We start from the raw sequence: 16,660 nt of genomic DNA on the forward strand, positions 1-16,660 counted from the left end.
AGTTCAATATAATAAAAGTGGCTTACAGCACAATGTTGTGTCAGAAAAAGCTAGCTCAAGAATTCATAATGTGGTTATCACAGTTTATAGACTATCAAAGATTAAAGAAACCTAGAAACCATCTAGGCCACCCCTTCTCGTAGGGATAAAGAGATTGAGACCTTTTAGGGGTTATATGGCTATGTTTATACTGTGAGTTAGAGGTGGAGCCAAAACTAGAACCCTCGTCCCTTCATTCATAGCTCAGTGCCCTTCTACTGCATCATCCTCCATCTCCTTCCATTGTCTTCTAGAGATATGTCTACCACCCAGTTTTCCCTCCCTATTGCCCTTGGTCAAGTGCCCCAAAATGCTGCCAAGCAGTGATCTGAAGGGAAACCCATACAAAGTGAACCTAATAAGGCACTTGGAATCGTTTTGCCTTCTCTGGCTATTTTTCCTTCTGTAGGCTGCTGTAGGGTAAAATGGTCTAGAGAGTTCTGTGAGGTCTGCTTTTGTGGAAGCTCACGGACAAATTTGAGTGAAGCCTAGTGTTAGGCATTTTGGATAGCAGTCCATTCAGTTTACATCAAGTGGAGTTTGAAGATCTGCATGAGCTCAGCATCGCAGGTGTGTAAGGACGTGCCCACTCACACAGTAAACCCATAGGCAGCGTGAAGAGCACTGTGCTTTTTGTTGAAGAAGTCTATATTTTTACCAATCAATGTCAGCAGCTCATCCAAATCCATGAACACTAATGCATAACTAGCAAACAGAAAAACGTTAGGCTTCCGGGAGCTGAGAGAAAAGGGGCAGTGAAAGGAGATTCAGCACCCCTTTTTTTATTTCTCCCTCATGTCTGCCTCCTCCCCATCCTGCTTTTAAAAAAAAATCATGTTACCCTCTCCACGATATTTCTAATTGCTTCTTGCATGACATTAGTGTGTTCGTTTAGACAATATTGCATGAGACTCTTTCACATTCTCTGACACAGTTCAGTTTTTCTCGTTTCCTCCTAGTCCTCTCACTGCCCCCAGTACACACTTTACTGGTCTATTGGTACTTTAATTAGTATCTAATGACTTCTGAAGTCAGAAGCCTAGACCAGTTGTCTAGCTTATGTAAGGTGGCTGGCTGCTTAGGCAGGTGATAGGGAGGTCAGGCATCAGCATGCACACCTGAGCTGTGGCTGTGGATCTTTGGGTATCCTTTCTCCAGAAAGGGCAAGAGCAAGACCATTAGAAAGCTGCTCTGGAAAAATAATAAATGACATCCTTGGTGGTCTCCTAATCTCCACGGCAGTGTCTGGAGTTTTATTGGCCTTGAAGGAGACTACATCATTGCTGTTAATCAAGGACTTAGTGGAACTGGTTTTCCTTGGCTCATCATTCTTTAGTGGTTGCAGGATTTGGGAATGGGATTTGGAAGAGAATCCCTCTTTCTAAGGACAGGAGGAATCATGTGTTGGCTTTCTCGATGTTTCCCATTGTCTGCTTACTAGGTGGATTGTTATTTTCTCTCCTAACTTTAGGGGAGAGATAAAACGGACTCCCCTACAATATGAAGGGAGTAAGACGGGTTCCCTGCTAGAGTAGGAGGCAAACATGTGAGGAAGGCTTAGGAAGTATGACAGTCGATGCACACCCAAGGGTTAGCATGGGGGCAGGTCCTGTGTTAAGTAGGCTAGTAGGTGATGTGTATGAAAGGAAGGAGAGAAGCATGTAATGGTCTCTTCAGACCCCTTCACTTCAAATGCTATGAATTATGTGCATTGGCCCCTTGGGTGCCTCTCCTTACGTTGAGATGCCCCATTCTCTTCACTGCACTGTGTGATGTTTGCCCACTGTCTGTCTTGTTCTCTAGGGACACAGACATAATCTCTACTACTCTGCAGCTCAAACTCTTTGTTCTTTCTCAACATGCCATCCCACACCCTTTTGTCACCTGTCAAAATCCTTCTTATATCACCTTCTCCAGAATATCTAGGCATGGCCTAGATCAGAAGTGATCACTCCCTTCCCTGGGTTGCCACATACATCTTATTCTGACTATCAAATTTCTGCGTCTTTTGTTATTCCTCCTGCTCTTCCTCTGTCATGTATTGGACATGTACTCTATATAAGGCACTATGTTTTTTCATTATCATTTTACTGTCTTCTCATATAGCCCTATGAAACAAGTGGTTTTTTACATAAAGAAATGGAAGCTCAGAGAGGAGAGGTGACATTCTCAATGGTTTTGTGGCCAATGGTTTCCACACTGAGGCTGTTGTCCTTACCCAGCATGCTCTACTGCCTGTCCTTCTATTCATGGCATATGTGGCACTCAGGCCCCATATGATGATGATACTTCCCTACTTCCTTGTAAGAATGTAAGCTTTGTTTCCGCATTTAAGCAACAAGACATGGTTTCTCGCTCGTCCTTATGTTCCTCTTGGCTCTTATTACGTGACTGTGTTTTTAGTAGGAATGATTGTGTATGGTCAAATGTATGTCTGTATGTTCTTATGTATATATATATTTGGATGGATGGCGGATGGCTGGATGGGTGAGTGCACTGCTCAGTAATTCTTCTCTTGCAATAAACAGTTTGGAATATGGCATCCTCATTTGAAGCAATTCAGTCTCATTTAATTTCTGAAGTCTTGATTCTTTCTTGCAATTCTGCCAATCTCTCTCTCTTTTTTAATGTAACCTTTTTTGAATATGTGAAAGAAGAAATTTCCCTTGCATACATACATTTTAAAGACAAATATGGGGAAAAGTTCGTGGATATTCAGACTTCTTGTTTAAATGAAGCTGCATCTCTTCATCTGCTATATATTATGACACGATACTTGTTAGAAGTGTAAGATTTGCTTTACTTTGTATTTAATTTACATGTTAGTACATTCTCTGGTATTCTAAACATTTTTATAATTCATGTCATTTTTTGTTTAAATTTTTATACATTTTTAAAATTTATATCTATTTCCTTTTTCTCTTTTTGTACATTTAGAATGTTCTATACCATTAGTGAAATCCCCAGATAATAGGTAACACAGTTTTTATTTGCAGCATGAGTTGGTGATGCCAGAGTCCTGTGCCTCAGCTCACCCTCTTCTTTGCTTTCAGCCCACACTATCCCTCAATTTCTAGTCCATAAAGTCTTTTCATTCATAGCTTAATTCAGAGCCTGACCTCCAAGAACCTTGGCTGCGAAGACAGAAAGTTGGAACTAATAGAAATCACACAGTCCACCTTTTTCTGGTATAAATGTGAGAACTGTAGTGTGGAGAGTGTAAGTTATTTGCTTAGATATGTGTGGCCTGCTGAGGGCCGAGTTGGCACTGGACCTCAGGTACCCTCTGTCTGAGTCCAGGGTTTGTCCAGGACCTTGTATTGTATTCTACTGAGGACTCTTTTTCACTGTGCCATAACCTCTTTATGCGTCTCGTATGATTTTTATCACAATGTGCCTTAGACTAGATTTACTTGCATAAGAGCCTATCTCCTTCAATGGACTCAGAACTTTTGGAGCAGGGCCTGTCTGACTCACGCCTTTACTCCCAACAGCAGCCAGCAGGATACCTGACACATGATAGATATTCCGTGTCATATTTGAGGTAGTAGTTAAACCACAGCAATATAAACCTGCTTATCCAGGCGCAGGTTCTAGCTTCTCAACTACTTATTACGCTTTATGGTTCTGCAACTCAACCTACGTGTTTGAATTCTTTTACCCTCCCATACCCATTCCTTGAGCTTTTAAGCCCAGGAGTTGTTTAACCACTGTTCCCTCGAAGTTACTGATTACATTTCTCACCTTGGTATTATGTCTGTATTCTCTGGGGTGTGCTTTCTCATTTTTTAATTCTGACTGTGAAAATGGAAAAGTACTCACATGTTTTCCACATCAACTTATGTTTATGTGATACCATGTGTTATAATTTTCTTTTATAAGGTATTTTTCTAATAACCCTTCTCTAAAGGGCTTTGGCACACTTAAAAGTGAGGTGTGCTTTTTCCCCAGTTAGCTCTTTCGGCCTTAGGCTCCTTTTATTCTGCTACCATTGTTCTTATATTTTTTACTGATTGTTTTTTTAAGAACTTGTGTTTCCGCACCTGTCTTGGAATACCCCTACATTTCCAAATGGCTTTTTGTGTCCTGTACTATATGCTTAAGAGCTCGTATATATTTTTTTATTAAGTTTTGTCTTTGAATTTTACCATGTTAAGTGTCTATATCATTTTTAGTGGAATGATTCTTGTATGTTCACTTGGTTTTGTCCCATCACCTTCTATTCTCGACTGATGAGGGCAACAAGATGATGTGATTTTTCTTCTGGTCTTTAAAGTACTAGCCAGTAGTGTTCTTTAACCTATAATCTGAGTCCCCTCTCTGCTTCAAATTTGCAGAAAACCACAAAGCCTTAGACTTTGATGGCAGACAGAGTATAAATCTTTCTTTTTCTGTTCTTGGTAGATACCAAAGTAAGTGAGCTTTCCTACTTTACTAATACAGTATTTTCTTGAGATGGTTTTGAAATTTTCCTGTTATTACAACTCTGGGAATTGGAAACGTTCTCTATCTCTTAATAGTTTGGCTGAATGAAATTTAATAATATTTCTAATGCATTATTACAAGAGATTATCATACAGAATGATTTGTAAAGTTTGCAAGTTTGTAAAGTTGGAGTTGTCTTGTGGCTTAGAATTGACTTTTTCCAATCTCTGAAGTTTCTCTTAAAACCATTTTTTATGTAAGATTTTTGAAAAAGTGAATCCATAGGGTACAAATTCAAGGTGACCTTTTTGGTGGAATCTCTTTATATTTGTACAATCCTTTATAGTTTATCCAGCACTACCATATTCATTGTCATTTAATTCTCGAAAGAGGATTCTTACTGTAGTTGTGTGAATTAGGTAGAACAGATGTTATTGCCATTTTACTGGATGGTAAATTACCAGAAGTGAAATAACTTATTCAGTAATCATGTAGCTAGCAAAATAGTAGAACTAGGCTCTGCTCTTCATATCTAGGGCTCTTGCTGATTTTAAAGGGTTCTGTTTATTGGAGAATGGGCTAAACAGCCTTTTCTGTTCTAACTCCATTGTTTTATTATTTCGTGGTTCTTCTTTAAAATTAATTTCAAAATGATTACTCTTTCCACAAATATTCCTACATATATTACGTTATACACTTCTATGTAATATAAATAAGGCCTCTGTTATCAAACTTTGCCTGTCTTGCTTCACTCTGACTTGTAAAGTCATATCAGAATGGGTGAAATGAATTCTATTCAGTGACAGTCCTAAACCTGGAAATTTTTTATTAGATCTCTTTGTGCTTTCTGCTACCCTGAGGTTATTAATCCATTCCATGGAGAGGGACTAGTTATAGGTGATTGCTAATGTGGGGTAGACCTAGTAACTAGAACCAAATACCATCGTAAACAATGGAGTCTCCCATGATGGAGATGACAGCCAAGCTTCTTTCCTTTCTGCTGGCATGCTAGAGCCATTCTTCATGCCTTTATCACAAAGTCTCTGAGCAGCAGAACTGGAAAAGAGTTTGAAGGTTCTCTAGTCCAGTTCTTTCATTTGTCAGATGTGAAAACTTGAGTCTGAGAGGGAAGAGAATGGATTCCTGAGGTTAATCAAGAGTTTTGGGCTGAACTGGATTCAGAACCCGGGTTTCCTAATTGTGCTCATTCCACTGCATCTCCACCGTCTTGGATTGGAAGAGGCAAGATTGGGCGTGGTTCCTAGGAATTGTTGAGTCCTGGGTTATTGATACTTGGTGGAGAACTAGCCTTAGTGATGTGAGGTCATGTAATATGGTTAGGCAAGGCATATTTGTTTTATCAACATATAGCTAAAATTTGATGGAAATGGATGGCCACTTATGGAAATATATTTAAAGAAATAATTTAAAATGGATTTTCCCTACCATTTTAATATTGAGTATATAGACTGGTTTGGTGCTGCTTCTTTTCTTACAGTTAGTAAAACTTTTTTGTTTTTTTTAACCTGGAATAATTGGTGGTAGAAAATATATGATGGGGGCCGGCCCCATGGCCGAGTGGTTAAGTTCACGCGCTCCGCTTCAGCAGCCCAGGGTTTCGCTCGTTTGGATCCTGGGTGCGGACATGACACCACTCATCAGACCACGCTGAGGCGGCGTCCCACTTGCCACAACTAGAAGGACCCACAACTTAAATATACAACCATGTACTGGGGAGATTTGGGGAGAAAAAGCAGAAAGCAAAAAAGAAACAAAAAAGAAAATGTATAAGGACTGATTGTGAACTCTGAACAATGATATCTAAATATTTACACTAGCAGTGTGCTCTCCTGTATCTGGAGTCCTGTAGTCTCTGTTCCCGACCACGAAAGGTAAATCAGGCCTGTGACTTTGGAGGTACAAATGGGAAATATCTTCTATTATGTAGTCCTGACAGTCCTGTGAAGTTGCCGGCAATCACAGAAGAGCAATTGCAACTTCTCAAGACGTTTGTTATAATTATGCATGGTCTATCCTGAGGATAGTCACAAATTCACTGAGAAATCAGGGACTCTAAGGAGACTCAGGTTTGACTGGCATGCCCCTTTTCTGGTTCAGGGTAAGCATCTTGAGCTCATCTTTCACTGTGGAGTGCAGTACATGAGTTTTAATTTTCAGAACCCTCAGGGGGAAAAGAGGACAAGCTGTTCATTCATTAAAGGGTCAGATAATAATTGTATTAATTTGATCTTTACATTGCATCTTCCTGAAGAGAAAAGAACTTGTAATTCTTTGGCTAGCATCAGATCTTATCAAATATTCGTAGGCCTTATTGACACTCACAGGAGCCAAGTTTCAGTGCTGCTTTGATGGTCAGGGCATTTACGAACAAGCTTCAGTTTCACCACTTGACCTTGGGCATGACAATCTTCTATTTCATGTTTCCTTAATTTACAAAATTAGCTGGTAATATTAATTGTCTTATAAGATTGTTTTGAGGATCAAATATAACAGTGAGTGTGTAAATGTTTTATAAACCATAAAATAACTTACACCTCTAAGGAATTACTATCGCTTACTTTCTCAACAATTATTTACTTGATACTTAGATTTTGTCCCAGAAACGCTAGGGGCTAAAGTAATGGCAATGAGCAAAACAGAAATCAATCCCTGCCCTTGTGGTATGTATGTACTGCTTGCTATAATAAAAATAGCGAATTGTTTTTATTAATGGTGAATAATATTGTTAAAATTATAAAATAGTAAATGCATTTCATATTCTAACACATACTGTTACTAATACTTATTCTAAATTATACTAGTACTATAAGACTAACAAATGTGTAGTAGTATGAATACAACTATTACTAATAAAAGTATTCATAAATACTGATGAACATTATTCTAATAGTGATAGCAATCACAATGCCTCAATATTACATAAGCTATAAAATTCTAGAACCAAGGTGAATCTTAAAAATTATCTAATACAACCCGTTCATTTCCTAGATGAGGATAGTTAATTTACTAATACGTTTCTAGGGGGTATTGGGCCTTTACCCTAGGAACGCTGTAAATAACAAATCAAAATTGTTGAATACCGGCAGGGGTTATTATCCCAGGTTTGAGGCTCAGAGAGGTCAGGTGGCTAGTTCAATATTACAGAACAGTAAGTGGTAAAGCTGAGCCTTCATCCTGTGGATTCCTTCCGTGGTTCCCACAGTTCTGTGTCACCAATGTGTTTTGGGTGACTTACATAGAAGCTACAGTGATAGAATTAATATATATGGATAGAGTGGACTAGGTGTTTTAGAACAAAAAGAAGTTCATGTATTGTTACAAAATTTATTTTATTTTGTAACCTGTCAGCTTAATTAACTGCTGAAATGAATTCCTTAATAAGGTTAAGAAGGTAGTAGATTCCTCATCCTTGTCTGACTTCCAAAACTGTGAATAATACAAAGTTGTGTGGTGAGGTGCTCTTTAATCTTCTTTATTTTTAAATTATATAAATGGGTAATACTAGTGGCACTCCATATATTAAATCTGAGCAAAGCTCAATTTGTTTTTTGAGAATAAAATTAAATGTAAAACCACAATAAGGTATGACCACACTCCTGTTAGAACAGCTAAAATGAAAAATCATATCATATGTGGTGAGGATGTGGAGAAACTGAGTCTCTCATACATTGCTGGTAGGAGTGTGTAAGACGGTATAACCACTCTGGAAAACTGTGTGGCAGTTTTTCACCAAAGTGAATATGTGCTAACCACATGATTCAGCAGGGTACCCTTGGGCATTTAATCCCAAGACATGAAAAGTTATGTTCACACAAAAACCTATACATGAACGTCCTTACCAACTTTTATCATAATGGTAAAATGCTGGAAAGAACCCAAGTGTCCTTCGAAGGGTAAATGTTTAAACAGCCTCTGGTACATCCATGCAATAGAATAATTTATTCATCAATGAAAAGGAATGAACTAGTGATACATGCAATAGCCTGGGTTGACTTCAAGGGAATTATGGTTAATGAACAAAGAAAAAAGTTAATCTTGAAAGGTTGCGTATACTGTGTGATTCCAATTATAAGACATTCTTGAGATGACAAGACTCTAGAGATGGAGAGCAGATTAGTGGTTGCTAAGGGACAGGAATGGGGGATGGAGTGGGGCAGGGTGTCGGTGTTCATACCAAGGAAAAGCAACAGGGAGTCTTTTTGTGGTGGTGGAACAATTCTGTATCTCGCTATGGTGGTGGTTACATGAATCTATACATGGGATAAAATTGTGTAGAACTATATACCCTCACAAATGAATGCAGGTTATAAAATGATGAAAACCAAATAAGGGCTAGTTAACAGTAATGCAACAATGTCAGTTTCTTGGCTTTGTTTTGTCTTATTTCCTTATTAGATGTTACCATTGCCAGAAGCTGGGTGAGTGGTACATGGGACTCTATAGTATTTTTATAGCTTTCTGTGAGTCTATATTTCAAAATAGAAAGTTTAGTAATAATAAGATAAATACATGCATATAGATTTCTTAATGTTTTCTTCTCTTTTTCAAGGTGCCATCTTGCATGCATGCTGAATTGCCTGCCCCACACTTTGAAGATCATCGTTAGAATGTATGGTTTAAATCAGTGGTTTTCAAAGCTGGCCAGTCATCAGAAAGACTTGGGGAACATTTTAAAAAAAGGAAAAACACAGTCCCTGGGGCTCATATCAGTTCTACACAATCAGAATCTCAGGTCATGAGCCCCAGGAATCTGTATTAAAACAAAAGAAGATAAAATATAACTCCCCAGATAATTCTGACTGATGCTCAATCCGAGTTTGGGAACCATTCATTTATTTTAGTAACTCCAGGGGCCAATGTTTTGATGCCCTTTGAAACTTCTCCAGGCCCTATGAGTGCAAACTCTCTCTTTGGCTAATGACAGTGGCTTTTGAAATCTTAATACATCTTTTATCAATGAACAATGTAGAGATTCTGGGACTCAAATCATCCTTCATATTGCTATGCTTTTCCTTCTGCGCTTTTATCATAAACACCAGTTTCCTGCATATGTTGTCCTAAGGAATTTTAATTGGGTCCCAAACACAGAAAAAGAGGCAAAAAAAAAAAAAAGAAAAGAAACGGATTCTTCTAGAGTGCCTCAGCAATGCCCGAGCTTCTGCATTGTAGAGCTCTTGCTATTATGTAACTTCAGGTTGCAATGCCTGAAATCTCAGAGGATTTTGGGTCATGACAGGCCTATGTAAATCATCTATAAATGGATTCATTATGGATATTATAAAAATAGATCCGACATCTGAGCCTTTGGGCAAATATACCATATAAAGAAATCATACCCTGGGACAATGATTGACCCTAGGAGCTGTAAAATAAAAAAAAAAAATCGTGGCGCTATATTTTTATCATCCTTCCCTAAATTTTCTGTAGCCAGAGACTGGACGGCTGAGGACAGCACCAGGGACAGAGGATACAGGTCCCTGAGTGACTCCTTGAGCCTTCTAGCACTTTGACCTTCCAGCATTCTCTCTTATTATCCATTCTTTACATTGTTCTATATGTTGCTGTTTTCAGACAGAATAGACAGTCTGCTAGTCAAGATAGATATTTAATAGCCACCATATACCCACAAAGTTGCATTCTGTAAATTCAATGCCATAAAAGAATATAAAGGATATGTTAAAGGAGGAATTGGGGAAAGCTTCACAGAGGAGGGGATATCTGAGTTGAGTCTTGGAAAATGAGTTAGTTGTTAACCAGGCAGAAGAGGGTGGTGGGCAGGATAACACACCAAGCAAAGGGAACAGCACGTGCAAAAGCAGAGAAAGGCAACCATTCTGACTCTTGTAATTTTGGCGGCTCTTTACTGATGTCCTTAGGCAGTGTATCTGGGCTCCTGGGAGTCGCTTTACAATATGAGCAGAGTACCTTCACTATGGCTAGACTCAAACATCTAGTATGCTCTGAAACATACCTCTAGGAATAGCTCCAGGAAGTTGGGTAGTTGCAGGGATGAAGCACCAAGAAACACGAGCATAGGGATCTTATCATACCATGGGCAAGAAGCACCTTCCTGGTGATGCTGCCCAGAAGAGTCATGCCCTTTCTCCCCAAGCATCTAAAGCATCTATCATACCTGAGAATGAAATGTTTCTGTATATACAGGTGCTAAGACAAAAAAGAAGGGGAAAAAAACAGTTCTCACTCTTAATTCTCCCAAAACTAGGTCTAAGCAGCCTTTTTACCTAGTCAAGCACACACTCTTAAGAACGTGAGATGTGAGCCAACTAGAAACTTTTTTTGTCGTTCTGTTTTACTCTCTTACTTATCTCCACTTTGGGATCTCCTGAGAAAACAGGAAGCAATGAAAGGAGGACTTTATTATGAAATATTTATTACAACTTCCAACTTTACAGATGTGTGTGTGTGTGTGTATGAGTGTGAGAATAGATTTTGAAGCACTTTCCCACATAATATCTAGTTTAATCACCACAATGTGCTGTAACATTATTATGGTTCTTACATTATTGTGGTTCCTAGAGACAAATGAAAAATCCAAGATTCAGAGGACCCATGCTGAAGTTTGTAGAAGCCACATTTGACTGAATTTTAGTATCTTCCCTTGAGTCAAGTATCAGTAATATAGCATAACCACTATATAATAATCATTGATTATTACTATTGCTAAAACAATTTCTGTAGCAGAACATTGTCATAAGGATGTGAAAAGCTTTTTAGTGGATTTATTAGTTTATTTTATCTAAATCCATTCGCTTTATTGTTAACCTAATCTTTTCAGCTACACTGTAAAAGGTAGATATCATCAGTCTCTATCTGAAGAGAATATAACGCAAAGTGAAACAATCAGCACAGGGGAAAGCTGGGACTTGATCCCTTGGCTTCTAACTCTAAGTCCATGCCTTTTCCTCAGCACCACACTGCCTCTCATGTTAATGCTATTATTATTTTTTATTAAAAGAAGAAAACATTTTCAGTGTTATTTTCCCCTATCATTACCATTCAGAGCTGTTTGAAAACGGAATTCATCTAAATAACATGTAAAATTACTTAGAATCACCTGTGTATGGATATGTACAAGATGATGTATGAAAGTATAAAACAGCCAACGTAATCTCTAGAAGTCATTACCAGGAAGGCATTATTTCAGAAGGCCTTTGAAATAACCATTTGAAATATCCATTAATTCGGGTGAATTGTGTCATCTTGCTTAAACTTGTTAGATATGATTGAGAATTTTATTGACATTAGAATGAAATTAAAATGACATTTAAATTTGCTGACGTTTTTCTTATTGATTTGTTCATATATGTTATAATGACTTGGCTTTTATTTAGTGCTTCCTTCGTAAAGATTATTTACTGAGAAAAAAATATCTAAGTTATATGATGCATATCTAGAAATATCATCTTGACGTTTCATACATGCCCACCCAATGTGGTCCCCAGTAGATGGATTTTACTTTTTCATATCTCACCCTCTCCATTTATTTCAGTTCCTCTACTGGGCCCAATTCAGATGTATCCCATCCCATTTTTATTGAACAGAGCTCTATCATAGATGGGAAAAAGAGTAAAAACTCATCCTAACCGGTTCTTAAGCAGTTTATATTTTCGCTAGAAATTTGACATCTGAAAATAACCAGTTAACTAAAACTATAAAGCTGTAAATTCTGTTTGTAAAGTGGCCTATGGTTAACTTCTTAGAGGACTCACAAAGAACAGTTGACTTGGGGGCGGTACAGGGCTGGACAGATGAAAGAGGGAAGACTCATGGGGAGGCAGTGGCTAAGCACATAGACTCCAGCATCAGATAGATCTGGGTCCAACTTTTGATTTTTGCCCCTTACTTCTCCAGGAACTTGGGCTAACTAGGTTAAGTAGATACTTAAACTCTCTCAATTTGTTCTTACGTTAAAACAGAGATATATGTATCTCAGAGTTGTTTTCAAAATTAAGTGAATAAATTGGCACAGTATCTGGCACAAAAAATGGCTAAGCCAATGGAAGCTGCCATTATTATTGTAGATATTATTATTATTATAATTAAAGTCTGAACCTTTGCTCTGGGAATCATAAGCTGTAGTTTTTTCTTCTATAGATTTTTAATCATAATTGTCCAAATATAACTCATGCTGGCCAATTTTTAAAATAACCTTAGTTTTATCCTTTTTTGTTCTATGGCAATGTTTTGCTAATTGATATTTTAGGATTGGCTTGTTTTGCCCTTTTCTCTGCTAGAATTATGATGTGTTGATATGTCCATTTTTGAATTTGTATAACACCTTTCTCAGAGAGAGACTTTTCTTGAACTACGCAATGTGGAGAAAAGTAAGATTCATTTTTTTATGATATCTCTTTAAGAAGGAGATTTTTACTATTGAACTATTATTACAGAAAATAATGTGAGCAAACATTGTATAAAGCAAACTATATAAAGTAAACCAGTGATTTTTATTAATTTTTAAAATCTTTCGTTCTCCAAAATATCCAGTGAAGCAGGAAGATTTTAGAGATGTTATTAATTATATCATCATGGGAAAATAATTAATTAATTTAGCTGGGAATTTTATCTTGGGTTCTCTTTATCACTGGGATTCGCACTTGGAATTTAGCCAGTCTCCTGCAATTGCATTTAAACTTGGTCCATGTGTATGTCTTTTTCAGGGAAAGGGTCCATATGTCATCAAACCCTCAAAGAGATGCCTAAGTCACTCATTAAGAAAGATTAAGATTCCCTGCCTAAGAGGTCACCAGTCTCCCAAGTCAGTTCTATTGATGTTGCTTAAATAAAAGCCAGGTTTTCATTTTCCTCTCACCAAATTTAGGAGGCAGCGTCAGAAGAGAGCACTGAGTATTTCGTAGTGATGGTGGTGGGGGTTCTAGCAATTATATTCGAAAATATAATGTATATACAATATAATATATAGTATATATACGTAATTATATCATGATATATGGTTTCAGTACGCCTTAATATGTATTTGCACCTCTCCTCTGAGCAGTGCATGTGCAAGATGAGGTGGGGAGATGGACAAGGCGTGGGTTCTTTGCTCTGAAACGGAGGCCACACTGAGATACTCATCCCCATTTGCCAGTTGAGGAGCTGGAGACTTAGTGATGAGACTGCTCCGTACCTGGTCCTACAGGTAGAAGGTAGTCAGTAGGAGATTCTCAAGTTCTTTACACGGCAGTATACTTTCTGTTGCTTAGCATATAATTATTACCCATACATTTTTACTTATTTCTCTAATATGTGAATTTAAAATGTCATATTTGTTCTGCTTCCATTATTGCAGTTTTGAATGGTGATTCATCAGTGCAGTGGCCTATTTTAGTGAACCACAATAGCTTGGGTAGAAAGAAAAAAAAGATTCAACATACTCAGGAATGGAAAGCAGCCATCTTTTTATAGCTAAAATTGCTAACATCTGGCAATTACTCTATTCTACCTCCCTTCAAAAAAGAAGAATCGTCCCTTCAACTGGAGCCTGCTGCTGTGTTTAATCAAGGAGCTATGCAAGCCTCAAGGAGCAATAGGTTTTGATTCAAGGAGGCCATTGCTTCACCCAGTTGGCCAGAGTCTCTTTGGAAAGTACACCATTTAATGCTCCCCATATGCTACTGTGTTATATAATGATAATAATGGTAATATGGCAATTAATGGCTGTAGAAAATCCCCTTTTGCTTTTCTGCCCTGGCTCATTTGTGGCTCTTCTGGCAGCTTTTATAGTTTGCAAGTTAACTGTTCGGGTCACGTTCGCCTCTCTCCATTCTCTGAAGCTTTTTGGACTCCTGAGCAGACTACATTGATACAACCAACAGTTACTGACTTGCCTTTGTTATAAACTGGTCTAGTAAAATGTTGAAGGAACAAGTCAAATTTCTTTTTAAAGCCTGACAGTGATCTTATAGTCAGAATCAACCCAATCCCTTCATACCCCACCCTTGTTTCTTATTGTGATAATTGTTTGTGAAACTAGTTCTTCCCTCCCTGGCAAAAGTCAGCTCTGTTGGCGGGGGAAGTGAGAATGGCTGGTGGTTGCAATAAGGGCTGAGAGTCAGAACTTCTGCATTTTTCTCTTGGGGCCAATGCCAACTTTCACTCTGTCCTGGACCAATGCGTTTACCTCTCTATTCCGCATTTACCTTTCTCTTCCTCTGAGCCACTGAAGGGTAGAGTGGACCTTTCCCTTCCCAAGTCCTGCCAATCTTGTTACCATTGTTCCTTTTCCCAGTGTGGTGTCTTGGTCAATAATTTTCAGTAATTGTGAAGGAATGGAAAAGATGTAGTAGGAAAAAAAACCCAAGTTTCAATGGCATGGTGATTTTCAAAAACAACCTCAAGGACTAAAAATAGGCTATTTTCTACTGTTAGCACATTATGATGCTTGGAAATCGCAGACATTCAGTGGAGGCCTTGACCTTATTTTTCAGGCCTGCTTTTTGCTTTTCTGCCTTTAGTAGAACTGTGTTCAATACCCAAAGCCACAGCTTTACCCTTGATATAATAATTTTGCTAAGTTGTCTCTCCTGCCAGTCTACCCAAAATTCCAGTGAATTTTGCAAACATCTCATTAACCTAAATGCAGCTTTGGAAGAGGTGAGATTGTGACTAAGGAGTTTTATGGTTAAAAAAATAAATAAGGGAAAGAAAAGGAACAGGAGCTCCTAACAACCGAAAATTCACGTCTTACTCAATACGGTTATTCCATGCAGAGCCAGATAGAGCAGCGGTCTCTGGAATCTCAAACTGTGTGTGCCTCCTTTTCTCCGTCTGCATTCGATGGATTATTGATAGTTCTGGCTTTTCTTCCTCATGAGCACCTCTTAGAACTTTAACTCCTTTATTATAGCCCATGCTGTTGCTCATTTGCTTGTCTTGTTGATGACCTTGCTAAAGAGGAAAAGGTTATGCCAATGGCCCTTACCATATTTTCCTTTTACTTTAAGGTTCTACAAACTTTCTAGAATACAGCCAATGCTGTACTGTGAAGTGCTTTAAACGTCTCTCAGTGGTTCTCCACCCTTATTATATTATTATATATTATATTATTATATTATATTATTATTATATTATATTAATTAATATTATATTATATTATTATATTATATTAATTATATTATATTATTATTATGAGAATCACCTGGGAGCTTCAGAAAATATCAAGACTTCCATCTCCCCCTCAGATATTGTAATATACTTGGTCTGAAATAGGCACCTTTTTTTTTTTTAATACATCCCAAATTTTAGAAGTACTAGGGTAGTCCAATCTCTCATCTGATATTTGAGTTCCTACCATCTCTGACAAGGTGTTTTTCGGCCTCTTTTGAATATTTCTAGTGCAGGAAACTGAAACTGCCCTTTCTGTCTTTGGACAACTCTCATTTTTTTGAAGGTTTGTCTTTATTTTGATTTGAAAGCTGGCTTGGTAAAGTGTAGGCATATCTCTTCGTCTTATAAATTTAAAATGTCTAGCCATGGAGTTTAGTTAGTACTTAAAGTTTCAAGCACCTGCCCTCCAGAAAAGAAAACAAAAAGCTATAAAGATCTGAAAACATCTCCTTAATTGTGATCCAGTCCTCATTAAATGGGATCTCTCCCTTCACTACTTTTGAGTTATTAATCTCTGGCAAAGGAACGGTGAAGAGCCAACAGACAAACAAATAAAACAGGTAGTTTAGTGAGATGACATCAGAGTTTCCTTGTCAACTAGACAATTTGGCCTTAGGAGCAGGAACTCTGTGCTGGTCACCATTAAATTCTCAGTGCCTAACATGTTTGAGGCACAGAGGAAGCATTCAATGAATATTTATTGAATAAATAATAATTACGAAATTTACTAAGGTGGCTCAGTTCAAATTAAATATACAAAAAGTGATAGTTTTAAATATAACAATACTTTAGAAAATATAGTGAGGAGAAGGTCCCTTTTGCAGAGAGAATAAAGCATAAGATATCTAGGTGCAAATTTAATAAGACATATGAGGCTTGTATATCCAAACAACAAAATCAAAATAACAACCTTCACGCTCTCTGGGAGGACTTACGGCTTAGTAGCAATCCCCCTGGTGCACATATGTCCTCTTAGGGAATCTTAAGTTTGCTTTGGCTTGAATATATGGTGGAGGAAGGAGCAAATTTTATTTATACGGTTGCA

General features: G+C 37.8%; 1 protein-coding gene across 13 annotated transcripts in view; it reads left to right on the forward strand.

Annotated features, from left to right (window-relative positions):
- LPP (LIM domain containing preferred translocation partner in lipoma) overlaps positions 1-16,660 on the forward strand; it is a 637,427-nt gene that overhangs the window by 221,259 nt on the left and 399,508 nt on the right. The window lies entirely within an intron of this gene.

This window comes from Equus przewalskii, chromosome 18, assembly GCF_037783145.1.
Source record: "Equus przewalskii isolate Varuska chromosome 18, EquPr2, whole genome shotgun sequence".
NCBI classification, from domain to species: domain Eukaryota; kingdom Metazoa; phylum Chordata; class Mammalia; order Perissodactyla; family Equidae; genus Equus; species Equus przewalskii.